A 15,031-nucleotide genomic window follows, 5' to 3' on the forward strand; every position below is an offset into this window, starting at 1 on the left:
GCATTAGCTTTAGGCTAAAGCCTTTGTTAGAAAAGGAAACACACACACACATTCATTCACACAAGCAAACACATCTCATTTACGTATGACTGCCATCTCTGGCAGTTCGGACTGGAATGCATGCCTGCCTGCCTGCAACTCAGCTATCATTGTTACACTGAGCAGAAATCTATCTTTTTCCCTATATTGTTGTTACTTTGTATTTATCATGAAGGTGTTTAAAGTGAGCTGTCAACACATGGACAGCAGTCTGCTAGAATTGATGATAGAGTGGTAACTATATTCAGATCCCCATATGAGAAGAATGAAGCATGATTTTCAATTACCATACCAGATTTGTAGTACTGCAGATATGCATGAGATTCATACCAATCACATTTGATTTTGGATCTTCAGACCATGCAGAGATGTGCATTAAGATTTGTTTCAATTTATGTTGAATGATGTAGTAGTGGCAGTAGCATAATTAATGGCTTTGAATAGAATTCATTATGAATCAAAAGTTGTAGATTAGTAAGTATCTACTACAAAGTTCTTATAGGTTTCCTTGCATGGACTAGTATTAAACATAAGTTTTAGTGTGAAGGACTGGAGAAACTATAAAAATAGATGTGCCCCATTGCAAAAAGTCAGTGAGTAGATTCTCCCACACATTTATGGAATGCAAAGGGGGACACAGGGTGCAAAAGAGATCTTAAGCTGAAGGTCTAAATTGATAGAATGTTTCAGAGGTAGACTAAATTTGTGAACTGAATGGTCCACAGACTTGAAGTGATCAGTACTATTAGCACATCAATTTCACATATTCATAGTCCATATTGTCACAAAAATGTGAAAATTTTATTACAACTTGAGGTAATTATAATTGATTGCATTCGTCAGTCTCCAATCCAAGAATTAATTTTCTGAGATGTTTAAAGGAATGTTGCGTGCAAAGGCATCTATACTGTGAACACAATTTTATTCTGTTTAGGAACAGAAATACCTGTAACAACAGATACATAGAATAAAATTGTGATGAATTTTCAGAATGTATATTTAACTTTAAAGAGTACTATACCACGTGCCAAAAGACAATGAAGCATCCAGAATAAATGGTCAGATGTTATTGTAACTTTGAACACATGTACACCAGTGGTGGATATATGACTGATGAGAGTTACAATTCACTGTGACGGGTAGAATGGAAAACAGACAGCATTATGGTTGTTAGTATGCATGTTTAGTGTTGTTAAAAGGCCTGGTAAGGCATACAGGGGATATTTACTGTGTCATTTTGACCAATCACTATGAAGGAGACAAAGATGATGCATACTCATATGAGAACATGTTATCAGCACCTGACAGAGTTTGAAAGGGGCCTCGTTGTGGGTCTCTATTTGGCTGGCTGGTCAAATCTTGCAATTTCCATTTGTGCAGCTCTCAGATGTGACAGAGACCCAAAGTTGGACTGTGTGAGGGCATGCATACTCATTGTTAAGCTTTTGGTCACCCCTGTCCAACCACCAAAATTCATTTTAACCTTTTCCTCTCTGCATCTACCATTTGAGATCTCCCTGTAATATTCTGTTTCCCACAGCTATGGTGAGAGACTAACAGCAGCCAGACTATGGAATTATCACCCCATGTTTAGGCAGCTATTAAAACCACAATACAAATGGCTGCATTTGGAATGGTGCCACGATTGAAAAGCATGAATTGCTGATGAATGGTATCACATTGTGTACAACAATAATCTGGTTCTCCACTAACCCAGGTACCCATCATTATTGATTATGGAGGTGACCAAGGGAGAGGTCCTCTCCTTCCAAAGTTCAGGAGAAGCACAGCAGTGTTACTCCTGTCATTATAGTGTGGGGAGCAATCAGCTACAGCTTCTTGTGTTACCTCTCATGCAACAGTATCATGGGATCATTTTTCAACAGGGCACTGCTCATCCACACATAGCATGTTGATCCAGAATGAATTTGTCACTCTGCAGTGGAGTGTATGCTGCTATGAAACTTCCTGGCAGATTAAAACTGTGTGCTGTCCAGAGATTCAAAATCATGACATTCATGTTTTTCAGGCAAGTGTTCTACCAACTGAGCCACCCAAGAATCACTCTCAACCCATTGTCACAACTTTACTTTCACCAGCACCTCATCTCCTACCTTGCGAACTTCACAGAAGCTCTCCTGCAAAACTTACAATACTAGCACTCCTGGAAGTAAGAATATGGTGGAGACAGGGCTTAGCCACATGCTAGGGGATGTTTCCAGAATGAAATTTTCACTCTGCAGCAGAGTGTATGAGGACAGGTTGTGAGCCATGCTTGGGTAGCTCAGTTGGTAGAGCATTTGCCCATGAAACGCAAGGGTCCCAAGTTCAAGTCTCAATCTGCCACACAGTTTTAATCTGCTAGGAAGTTTTATATCAGCACACACTCCACTGAAGAGTGAAAATTCCATTCTGAAAACATCCCCCAGGCTGTGGCTAAGTCATGTCTCTACACTATCCCTGTGGCTAAGCCATGTCTCCACAATATCCTTTCTTTTCAGAGTCTTGCAAGTTGTACAGGAGAGGTGCTGTGGAGTTTGAGAAGTAGGAGATGAGGTATTGGTGGAAGTAAAACTGTGAGGATGGGTTGTGAGTCATCCTTGGGTAGCTCTGTCAGTAGTTCTAAGGCCTCCGATTTTTTTTCTAATTAACTATTCACCCGAAATCGATGAAACTGGCGTTACTTCTCGACGTAATCGCCCTGCAGACGTACACATTTTTCACAACGCTGACGCCATGATTCCATGGCAGCGGCGAAGGCTTCTTTAGGAGTCTGTTTTGACCACTGGAAAATCGCTGAGGCAATAGCAGTACGGCTGGTGAATGTGCGGCCACGGAGAGTGTCTTTGATTGTTGGAAAAAGCCAAAATCACTAGGAGCCAGGTCAGGTGAGTAGGGAGCATGAGGAATCACTTCAAAGTTGTTATCACGAAGAAACTGTTGTGTAACATTAGCTCAATGTGCGGGTGCGTTGTCTTGGTGAAACAGCACACACGCAGCCCTTCCCGGACATTTTTGTTGCAGTGCAGGAAGGAATTTGATCTTCAAAACATTTTCGTAGGATGCACCTGTTACCGTAGTGCCCTTTGGAACGCAATGGGTAAGGATTATGCCCTCGCTGTCCCAGAACATGGACACCATCATTTTTTTAACACTGGCGGTTACCCGAAATTTTTTTGATGGCAGTGAATCTGTGTGCTTCCATTGAGCTGACTGGTGCTTTGTTTCTGGATTGAAAAATGGCATCCACGTCTCATCCATTGTCACAACTGACGAAAAGAAAGTCCCATTCATGCTGTCGTTGCGCGTCAACATTGCTTGGCAACATGCCACATGGGCAGCCATGCGGTCATCCGTCAGCATTCGTGGCACCCACCTGTATGACACTTTTCGCATTTTCAGGTCGTCTCGTAGGAGTGTGTGCACAGAACCCACAGAAATGCCAACTCTGGAGGCCATCTGTTCAACAGTCATTCGGCGATCCCCCAAAACAATTCTCTCCACTTTCTCGATCATGTCATCAGACCGGCTTGTACGAGCCCGAGGTTGTTTCGGTTTGTTGTCACACGATGCTCTACCTTCATTAAACTGTCGCACCCATGAACGCACTTTCGACACATCCATAACTCCATCACCACATGTCTCCTTCAACTGTCGATGAATTTCAGTTGGTTTCACACCACGCAAATTCAGAAAACGAATGATTGCACGCTGTTCAAGTAAGGAAAACGTCACCATTTTAAGTATTTAAAACAGTTCTCATTCTCGCCGCTGGCGGTAAAATTCCATCTGCCGTACGGTGCTGCCATCTCTGGGACGTATTGACAATGAACGTGGCCTCATTTTAAAACAATGCGCATGTTTCTATCTCTTTCCAGTCTGGAGAAAAAAAATCGGAGGCCTTAGAACTTGAATGCACCTCGTATATTAGTTACCAGTGTGCTGCTAGCTGATGAAGCTATATAGTTGTCTTCTCCAGGTTCTGTGTGATTCATAGTAAAATGGACCTTCCTTGTCATAAGTAAAATGCTGGTCATAAATTTATTTGAAATTTCTGGTTTATTTTATCAGCAGCATTAATTTTTCAAGAGGACATTCCTTTTTGTAAATGTGCAGATTCTGAAGTTTCATTAAACTACATATTATTTTCTATTCTGTAGTAGGTTTGATGGCTTTTATGTCTCTTATAAAAGTTGTTGTCACTATCAAGGTAGTTCAAGAAATATTCATTTTTAAATTGTTTCACAATCTAATACTTCTGAATAATTGCATGTTGCAAACATGGTTGTAATTATGGTTCATTAAAAAACCTTTATTTTCTCTGCTAATCATAAGAACATAAGCTGAACATTAGAACTGTGTAACGTATAGATTTCAAAGATAGAAATTCTGGGTTTCTTAATTTATTTACAGCTTTTATATGCTGACTATTGATCATGTAAACTGTTAGTGTGGAACCTGATCCACAGCAAAAATTGCCATACTACTTGATACATAATCAGATTCAGGCTTGAAATATTTGATACACTGTCTTAAAAACTTTATAATATGTCTCTATGAACTTTCTTCATGTTACTGAAGTACTTCTGTGGCTAGGAAGAGCCACAGGTCTGCCCGCATCATGGAATATGCTTGGGACCAGCTTGGATGTCAACTCTGTCCGAGTGCCAGCGTCCAGGTTATCGAAGAACAGATTCAACAGATGTGGGTCAGCTTGCCTCAGAAGAGCTTTATGACACCCTTCCCAGGCAAATCAGTTCATGCATCTAGGCCAGAGAGGGTGCAACGTCGTTCTGATAAGTGGGCTCACTCTCATGTTCTTTGTAAATTTGGCTTGAATTTCAAATCACTGAAGTGACATCGCATGCCCACTCAACCCATGAAGTTTCACTTCATTTTCTCCTCCGCTTCTGGTTACTTCACTTTTTTGTCAGGCAGTGTATTTCAGATATAGTTTCAATGTTCTCAATTTATTCTGTTCTTTATATCTAAAAACGAAGATGATGTAACTTACCAAACGAAAGCGTTGGCATGTTGATAGACACGCAAACAAACACAAACACACACACACAAAATTCAAACTTTTGCAACCAACAGTTGCTTCATCAGGAAAGAGGGAAGGAGAGGGAAAGACGAAAGGATGTGGGTTTTAAGGGAGAGGGTAAGGAGTCATTCCAATCCCGGGAGCGGAAAGAGTTTGGGCCAAACTCTTTGCCTTTACAAATGTCTGCTTGTGTCTGTATATGTGCGGATGGATATGTGTGTGTGTGCGAGTGTATACCTGTCCTTTTTTCCCCCTAAGGTAAGTCTTTCCGCTCCTGGGATTGGAATGACTCCTTACCCTCTCCCTTAAAATCCACATCCTTTCATCTTTCCCTCTGCTTCCCTCTTTCCTGATGAAGCAACCATTGGTTGCAAAAGCTTGAATTTTGTGTGTGTGTTTGCGTTTGTTTGTGTGTGTATCAACATGCCAACGCTTTCGTTTGGTAAGTTACATCATCTTTGTTTTTAGATATATTTTTCCCATGTGGAATGTTTCCCTCTATTATATTCTGTTCTTTAGTATGATACATGCCCAGTTCATAGTGTTCCTTGGCAAAATTCCTGACTTTTCCACAATACTATGATATTATTGATTCTTCTTATCTGGGGACACTATAAAAAAAATATTTGTTTATGTTTATATTTTTCATTTCAAGGAAATGTCTCAGTAAAACTGCTGAATAGGAGACTGCAGGAAAGTGCACCAACTATAGTACAAGATAGTGTTCCAGAAGGAAGTGAAAACTGGGAATTGAAGCGACCACTTTTGACGCGCCTATCAACACTTCGAGAGGTACTACAGAGCACAGTGATTTAGTTATATATTTGTCAAAATGAATAAACTGCTAGCCACATACTGATGAAGAGTTTCATGTTTTTTTTCCTATTTCATACTTTGTGTGCTTCCCACTTCTTTACACTTTGCCGTGTAGTAGTCACTCTTCCACAGTGTCATTGCTATCATTGTGTTCATTTCACCCTGTAATTTGCACGAGCTACTACCTCATGTTATGCCACTTTTTATTTTGTCTATATATCACCATTCTCAGTTTCTTTGCAATCTCAATCAATCCAAACACTGCTTCATCTTCCCCATTTTTTCAGACCATAGCATGTTCTGATTACATCCCCTAGCTTATCTCCTCAGATCCCACCTTCAATGAATCATAATGTCATATGGTATATTGCAATGATTCTGAAATGTTGGATGTTCCAGCTTACGTCATTCTGAAGCTCTTGCAAATAACTGTTACTTAGAGAACAGAAGAAGTTTGAAATATCATAAATCTTTTGTACAGATCTGACAGAGCTCAGCACATAATCTCTACCTTTTAACAACAAAACGATCCTGCTTAACCAAAATTTTGAGAAAAGACAAAAAAGGGTACTCAGGTCACCAGTGATACAAAAATGTTAGTTATAATTCAGACATTTTCATACGAATGTGCAAATCATGCAGTCACGCATTGACTCTCATAAGTAAGTTTTAAGTAGTGTAACTAATTATCTTTAATGTTTTGGAAGCATACAGGTAAACAGTCAATGAAATTGTATGTACACCATGAGCCAAAACATTATGACCACCTGCTTAGTGGCTTGTTTGTCTGTCTTTGGAACGAAATACATCACTGATTTTATTTATCACAGAGCCAACAGTTTTTTGCTAGGTTTGTGGAGGTATGTGATATTAGATTTTTATGCACAGGTCATGTAATTTGTGTAAATAATGGGTCATTTATTTGCATATGTGGTGATGGCGCCCGATTGCGACCCAGATAGGTTCCATAGGATTTACTTCAGGTGAACTTGGTTGCCGAGACATCAATGTGAGTTCACTATGATGCTCCTTAAACCACTGTAGCCTGGTTCTGACTCTGAGACATGGACAGTTAGTCTGCTGAAAGATGACATCACCATTGGGAAAGACATCATGCATGAGGGAATGCACATGGTTCGCAGCTATCAGTGTGTCTCTGATTACTGCCACAGGCCCCTGCCATGTTGGAGAATGTCTCCCATAGCATAATACTGCTCCAAGCAGCCTGCATCCACGGCACACTGCATGTTTTGAACTGCCATTCCCCTCAGTGACAGCATTTGTGGAGGTAACCAGTGACCTAGTGTAGCAAAAATGTGATTCACCCAAAGAGCCAAAACATTTCCATTGATCGACGGTCAAATCCCAGTGGTCCCGTGACCATTGCAATCGTCACTGACAATGCCATTGTGTCAACATGTGAAAATATAGGGTAGTCTACTGCAGACCTTTCAACAATGCATGATGAACTGTGTGTTCCGAAACAGTTGTGCATGCACCAGCAGTGTTGCCTTTCAGCAGAGATGCCACAGATCCTATCCCACTTTACAGAGCAGACAACCCCACATTCTGTGAAGAGTCGTGGACATCCAACCATATAGCACCTAGTGCTGGTTTCACTGTCCTACCTCTTTCTGTAGAAGCTCACGACAGCAGCGAGTGAGCATTTGATCAGCTTCACTGTTTTTGAGATTTTTGCTCACAGGCTTTGCATAATAATAATCTGTTCTTTGTTAAAATCACTTACCTCAATGGATTTCCCCATTTTCAGCCTACAGCTTTGCTAGGGTCATCCCCATCCATCTCTGCTCCACTTACATACTTTTTGTAGCGCACCATGTGCCTGCAACATCACCAGGCAGCATCCGACGCTGTGGTGAGCAATGGTCATAATGTCTTGGCCTGTTGTTGTTGTGGTCATCAGTCCTGAGATTGGTTTGATGCAGCTCTCCATGCTACTCTATCCTGTGCAAGCTTCTTCATCTCCCTGTACTTACTGCAACCTACGTCCTTCTGAATCTGCTTAGTGTATTCATCTCTTGGTCTCCCTCTATGATTTTTACCCTCTACACTGTCCTCCAATGCTAAATTTGTGATTCCTTGATGCCTCAGAACATGTCCTACCAACCGGTCCCTTCTTCTTGTCAAGTTGTGCCACGAACTCATCTTCTCCCCAATTCTATTCAACACCTCCTCATTAGTTATGTGATCTACCCATCTAATCTTCAGCATTCTTCTGTAGCACCACATTTCGAAAGCTTCTATTCTTTTCTTGTCCAAACTATTTATCGTCCATGTTTCACTTCCATACATGGCTACACTCCATACAAATACTTTCAGAAACGACTTCCTGACACTTAAATCTATACTCGATGTTAACAAATTTCTCTTCTTCAGAAACGCTTTTCTTGCCATTGCCATTCTACATTTTATATCCTCTCTACTTCGACCATCATCAGTTATTTTGCTCCCCAAATAGCAGAACTCCTTTACTACTTTAAGTGTCTCATTTCCTAATCTAATTCCCTCAGCATCACCCAACTTAATTCGACTACATTCCATTATCCTCATTTTGCTTTTGTTGATGTTTATCTTATACCCTCCTTTCAAGACACTGTCCATACCGTTCAACTGCTCTTCCAAGTCCTTTGCTGTTTCTGACAGAATTACAATGTCATCGGTGAACCTCGAAGTTTTTATTTCTGCTCCATGGATTATAATACCTACTCCGAATTTTTCTTTTGTTTCCTTTACTGCTTGCTCAATATACAGATTGAATAACATCGGGGAGAGGCTGCAACACTGTCTCACTCCCTTCCCAACCGCTGCTTCCCTTTCGTGTCCCTCGACTCTTATAACTGCCATCTGGTTTCTGTACAAATTGTAAACAGCCTTTCGCTCCCTGTATTTTACCTCTGCCACCTTTAGAATTTGAAAGAGAGTATTCCAATCAACATTGTCAAAAGCTTTCTCTAAGTCTACAAATGCTAGTAACATAGGTTTGCCTTTCCTTAATCTTTCTTCTAAGGTAAGTCGCAAGGTCAGTATTGCCTCACGTGTTCCAATATTTTTACGGAATCCAAACTGATCTTCCCCAAGGTTGGCTTCTACTAGTTTTTCCATTCGTCTGTAAAGAATTCATGTTAATTTTTTGCAGCTGTGGCTTATTAAACTGATTGTTCGGTAATTTTCACATCTGTCAACACCTGCTTTCTTTGGGATTGGAATTATTATATTCTTCTTGAAGTCTGAGGGTATTTCGCCTGTCTCATACATCTTGCTCACCAGATGGTAGAGTTTTGTCAGGACTGGCTCTCCCAAGGCCGTCAGTAGTTCTAATGGAATGTTGTCTACTCCCAGGGCCTTGTTTCGACTCAGGTCTTTCAGTGCTCTGTCAAACTCTTCACGCAGTATTGTACCTTCCATTTTGTCTTCATCTACATTCTCTCCCATTTCCAGACTATTGTCCTCAAGTATGTCGTCCTTGTATAGGCCCTCAATATACTCCTTCCACCTTTCTGCTTTCCCTTCTTTGCTTAGAACTGGGTTTCCATCTGAGCTCTTGGTATTCATACAAGTGGTTCTGTTTTCTCCAAAGGTCTCTTTAATTTTCCTGTAGGCAGTATCTATCTTACCCCTAGTGAGATAAGCCTCTACATCCTTACATTTGTCCTCTAGCCATCCCTGCTTAGCAGTTTTGCACTTCCTGTCGATCTCATTTTGAGACGTTTGTATTCCTTTTTGCCTGCTTCATTTACTGCATTTTTATATTTTCTCCTTTCATCAATTAAATTCAATATTTATTCTGTTACCCAAGGATTTGTACTGGCCCTCGTCTTTTTACCTACTTGATCCTCTGCTGCCTTCACTACTTCATCCCTCAGAGCTGCCCATTCTTCTTCTACTGTATTTCTTTCCCCCATTCTTGCCAATTGTTCCCTTATGCTCTCCCTGAAACTCTGTACAACCTCTGGTTTAATCAGTTTGTCCAGATTCCATCTCCTTAAATTCGCACCTTTTTGCAGTTTCTTCAGTTTTAATCTACAGCTCATAACCAATAGATTGTGGTCAGAGTCCACATCTGCCCCTGGAAATGTCTTACAATTTAATACCTGGTTCCTAAATCTCTATCTTACCATTATATAATCTATCTGATACCTTCTAGTATTTCCAGGATTCTTCCATGTGGCCTATCAGTGTAAATTGTGTTTAAAAGGAGCCTATAACTCCACCAGGCAGCATCCAACCTTGCAGTGGGCAATGTCATAATGTTTTGGCTATCAGTATAAATTGTTTTTAGAGGAGGTTATACTGTTAGCACTTAAGTCCTCAAAATATCTTCTACTCTCTCCCTTAGATATAAACATTGTGTGTTTTCAGAGTTTACTTCAAAAACAACAAGAATGGGAAGTTTCTCGGAGTCAGACACCATACTCAGAACAATCTTGGCAGTCATAATGTATTTCCACAGTCTTGGACTATGGGAGTTACATGGCATTTGAAATTGGTAAGGGGAGACCTTTCAATTTACAACTGCCTCTTTACATTTTGGTATTTTATAAACAGGGTTTTTTTTTCTCAACATGAGTATAATCTTTATTTTAATGCAATTCATACATGCTACAATGCTTTTGGTATAAATGTTTATAAGATTTCAGTGTAAGGATATTTCACATATTTCTGCTTCTGTTTTAAACATACACAAACCATTGTTGTTCATTTTTAATGCACTCACCAGTTTAATTTCCAGTTTTACTGAACAAATTCCTCAATTTGTGTGTGGCAAGAGTTTATGGCATATATAAGTATTTATTTGTTTGTATACCTAGAAACAAAGATGATGTGACTTACCAAACAAAAGCGCTGGCACGTCGATAGACACACAAACAAACACAAACATACACACAAAATTCAAGCTTTCGCAACAAACTGTTGCCTCATCAGGAAAGAGGGAAGGAGAGGGAAAGACGAAAGGATGTGGGAGAGGGTAAGAAGTCATTCCAATCCCGGGAGCGGAAAGACTTACATTTGTAAATGTCTGCTTGTGTCTGTGTATGTGCGGATGGATATGAGTGTGTGTGCGAGTGTATACCTGTCCTTTTTTCCCCCTAAGGTAAGTCTTTCCGCTCCCAGGATTGGAATGACTCCTTACCCTCTCCCTTAAAACCCACATCCTTTCGTCTTTCCCTCTCCTTCCCTCTTTCCTGATGAGGCAACAGTTTGTTGCGAAAGCTTGAATTTTGTGTGTATGTTTGTGTTTGTTTGTGTGTCTATCGATGTGCCAGCGCTTTCGTTTGGTAAGTCACATCATCTTTGTTTTTAGGTATATTTTTCCCATGTGGAATGTTTCCCTCTATTAATTCATAATATTTATTTGTTTGGATTTTTTTAAACTTTCCCAACATAACAAATGTTGTTGAGCCTCTCAGGTATTACATCAGTTGGTTTAACTCAAAACTCTATATTATGTTGACAAAGCACCTGCTTGTCATCATCAGGTGATGATATCAATTTTTGGTGGAAAACTCCATCAGAATGTTAATATGAGTCCACAAGTGCTAACAAACATTAATCCCATTATCTTGGTAACAGTATACTTAGTATGGGGCATTGAAAACAGGCTGTCAGATGAGCTGAACATTCTGAAAACACAAGGTAATGGCTTCTTAGTTCTCTTTTAGCGTCATCTTCTGTGGTTGAGGTGGTTTTGACAAGTAGTACACATGGGGCTTGGTTACAGACACACTGGCTCTCAGACGGAAACCTTTGAGATTCTAGGCTACCGTGGGAAATTCTACATTGGTCAGACTCACACCATTAGAGATACATGTGATGAACACTAATATCATACACATTTAAGAGATGGAAAACTTAACTCATGACAAGCATTGTCTGATTACAAGATATTCATTCATTCTTTTCTGTAGAAGGAGAGCCTCCAGGGATTTGGAATGAGCCAAGGTATAAACAAAAGGAAACTTGATATGTGTGTTGCACTAACAGTAAACTATCACTATATTGCTTAGTATGGTTTATGCTTATGCTGGCTAAATATAGCTTAGTAAATGGGATGGACTTCGAAATACCAGGCTCTGCATTACTACTTCTCCGGGACTGTGTCATCAGCAAGACTGTCTACAACTGCAGCAAGTGATGATGCAATTAACAGAGCATGGGTTCAACCAAAGCAAGTAATGGGATCCAGTATTGTTTGTGCTAAAATTCCAAAGAACTCAGAAACACAATTTGCAGCTTTATATTTTACAGTTCACCTTATGGCCTATTTTCATTGCTATTCTACATAATAAATGCTGTTTCATATGCTCAGTTTTTTTGTTTCATGTCTTATGTATCATGAAAACACTTCCTTTTAGTTCCCTTTCTATTCTAGGGAACAGGGAAAAGTCACAAGGAGCCAGATCCAGTGAAGAGGGTGGGTGCAATACTGTTTCCTTTGGCCAAAAACCTTTCCGACACTCAATGTTTGTGACCAAGAGCATTATCAAGGTAGAGGAGCAAATCCTTAGATATTTACAGTGCAGCTTCTTTCCACATGGGGTCATGCAGGAGTTTTCAGTAGAGACATTTAACTGGAGAAACAATCACTAATGCCCCTTAATTTGCTGGAAAGTAATTCTAGATACCCTTGGGTCCCCATTACATGTCTAATTTTTGTTTATGAAAATGTGTTGTTACAGTAATAGAAATCCTTTTCAAGACTACTTCAAAACAGGTTGTGAAACATATGTACATCTTCTTGAGCAGGTGAAGCACTGTGATCTTGAGCAGGAAGAACATTATGATCTTATGTATGTAATTATTAAGTGAGAAGTACATGCCATTGCTGAAAATCATTTCATAAACTACTGTATCCATTGAACCTTTGGCCAAAACTTATGGTCTAAAACCAAACCAGTCAAAATATGAAATGCTCTTAGTCTTGGCATACACTGGTTTGCATACCATAGGTATCACAGACAGGAGGGTCCTCTTGCCAAGGAATGAAGCCATGTGTAAATTATTTTGAACTGCTAGCAGATCCTCTTCTGACGTCTCTCTGAGTCAATATCACTATGACAGCCTGCAGTGGAACAACACATTGTGTTCCGAGCATGCCTCCTTGGATGGTTGGTACACTTGCCCATTTCCCCACATTCACAAACTTTTTGAATATGAGTTTCTTTCAGACCTACACACTACACACACATTACCAAACCAAGATTGCCTGAATGCTCTGGAATGTGGAGCACTTAGATTCAATTTATTCCCCATGTACTATTATTAATAAGGTAAAGGGATAGCTTCCTTTCTTTGTCTTTGTAATTCAAATTTGCAAATAAGCATATTCTTCTTTCTTAAAAAAAATAAATTCTGTTCTTAAAAAAAATAAATATTCTTCTTGAAAACAGAATTTCATTTTGTAGGAACAAAATGTAGTGACAACACTGCCATTGTGAATTTGCTCCTCAGCAAGGAAAACTGAATCTTCTTTCTAAAAGACAAAATAGTCCATGAAAGGCAATATGCTATTTGGAAATTAAATATTTCTAAATCAAATATTTATTTGGGAAAAAAGTCTGCTTGACAGAAGTAAATGACATCATTCACTATATAAGTAGTATTTCCATTTGGCTGAAGCTCCTTATAATGTCTCTCATAGTTACAACTTGTATCAATACAACTGGTCTGTCTATTATATGTTCACTTCATTTTTTCCAATGTGTGTAATCCACAATTATCAGGTGTATGGAGCACATTTAGTATGAATATTCTGAGCATGTTCCCATATATCTGTTTGTGGTTTGTACAGGTAATAAGCAAGGTAGACCACCATGGCCACATACTATGACTAATGTACATAAAATATTTGGTGTGTTCAAGGACTGTGCATTCAAGTCCCTAAGATGTGGTAATGGGACACACACAGCCTTCACATATGAAAAATTAAAACTTTTCTACTCTGCCCATTCCTCCAACCTTCCAACTATTGGAAGCAAATAGTGTTGGTGGAAACTGAGAGTTTTATACCAGTTAAATTACTAAGACGTAACAGACCCCATGGTACACAAAACGTGTCAGGACGTAGTTGAAGAAGCAAGGAAAAAGCTTACCAGGTTTGAAACAACACTGGTGGTGCTCCAGACCCAGTGTAGAATTCAGTGTGAGATGTTTTTAATAGTTACCATAATGAAACTCCATCTCAAAATCTGGCAGCAAATCTGAAGAGATTCTGGTTGTATATAAGGTATATAAGTGACAGGATGTAATCAATGTCTTTGCTGTGTGATAGCAACGGAAATGCTACCAGTGACAGTATCACTGACAAGTCTTCTGGTCCATATTGTGCACAAATTATGTTCTTTTCTCAGTATGCTGATTAAATAGCTTAATTTTTAACAACCATTCACTTGATGGAAGATCTCTATCGAAACACTGGAAAGTTACACAGCTCACACCAACACACAAGAAAGGGAATAGAAATAATTCACTGAATAATAGACTTATATCATTAATATCAATTTCCAGTAGGATTTGGAACATATACTGTGTTCCAACATTATAATATGCATTGAAGAAAATAATCTATGACAAATAAGGAACATGGATTCAGAAAACATCATTCTTGTGAAACACAACTGGTTCTTTATTCACATAAAGTAATGAGTGCTCTCATCAAGAAATCTAAGTTGATTCTGTATTTCAAGATTTCCAGAAGGCTTTTGACACCATCCCTCACAGGCAGCTTCTAATCAAAACGGTGCATATGCAATATTGTCATAGCTGTGTGACTGGCTTTATGATTCCCTGTCAGAAATATAACAACTGATACAAAGTCATATAATAAAACTGAAGTTATATCTTGCAATGAAAAGTCCAGGTTGGAATGTCAACAACTATGGAAAAGGTAGATTGCTACTCACCATAAAGATGACACATTCAGTAGCAGCCAGGCACAATGAAAAGATTGTTACACCAGAGCTTTCAGTCAAAGCCTTCTTCAGAAAAGAAAACACACACACACACACACACACACACACACACACACACACACACACACACACACACACACACATTCACACAAGCAAGCTCAGAACTGTCATGTTGAATGAAAGCAGAAATCTGGAGTGGGAC

General features: G+C 39.5%; 1 protein-coding gene across 1 annotated transcript in view; it reads left to right on the forward strand.

Annotated features, from left to right (window-relative positions):
* Positions 1 to 15,031, forward strand: part of LOC126473858 (uncharacterized) — a 142,894-nt gene that overhangs the window by 28,776 nt on the left and 99,087 nt on the right. The window contains exons 2-3 of the mRNA XM_050101186.1: positions 5,739 to 5,875; positions 10,280 to 10,406. The gene's annotated coding sequence lies outside the window, so the exon portion shown is untranslated. The remainder of the gene's footprint in view (positions 1 to 5,738; positions 5,876 to 10,279; positions 10,407 to 15,031) is intronic.

This window comes from Schistocerca serialis, chromosome 4 (assembly GCF_023864345.2).
Source record: "Schistocerca serialis cubense isolate TAMUIC-IGC-003099 chromosome 4, iqSchSeri2.2, whole genome shotgun sequence".
In the NCBI taxonomy this organism is placed as follows: Eukaryota; Metazoa; Arthropoda; class Insecta; order Orthoptera; family Acrididae; genus Schistocerca; species Schistocerca serialis.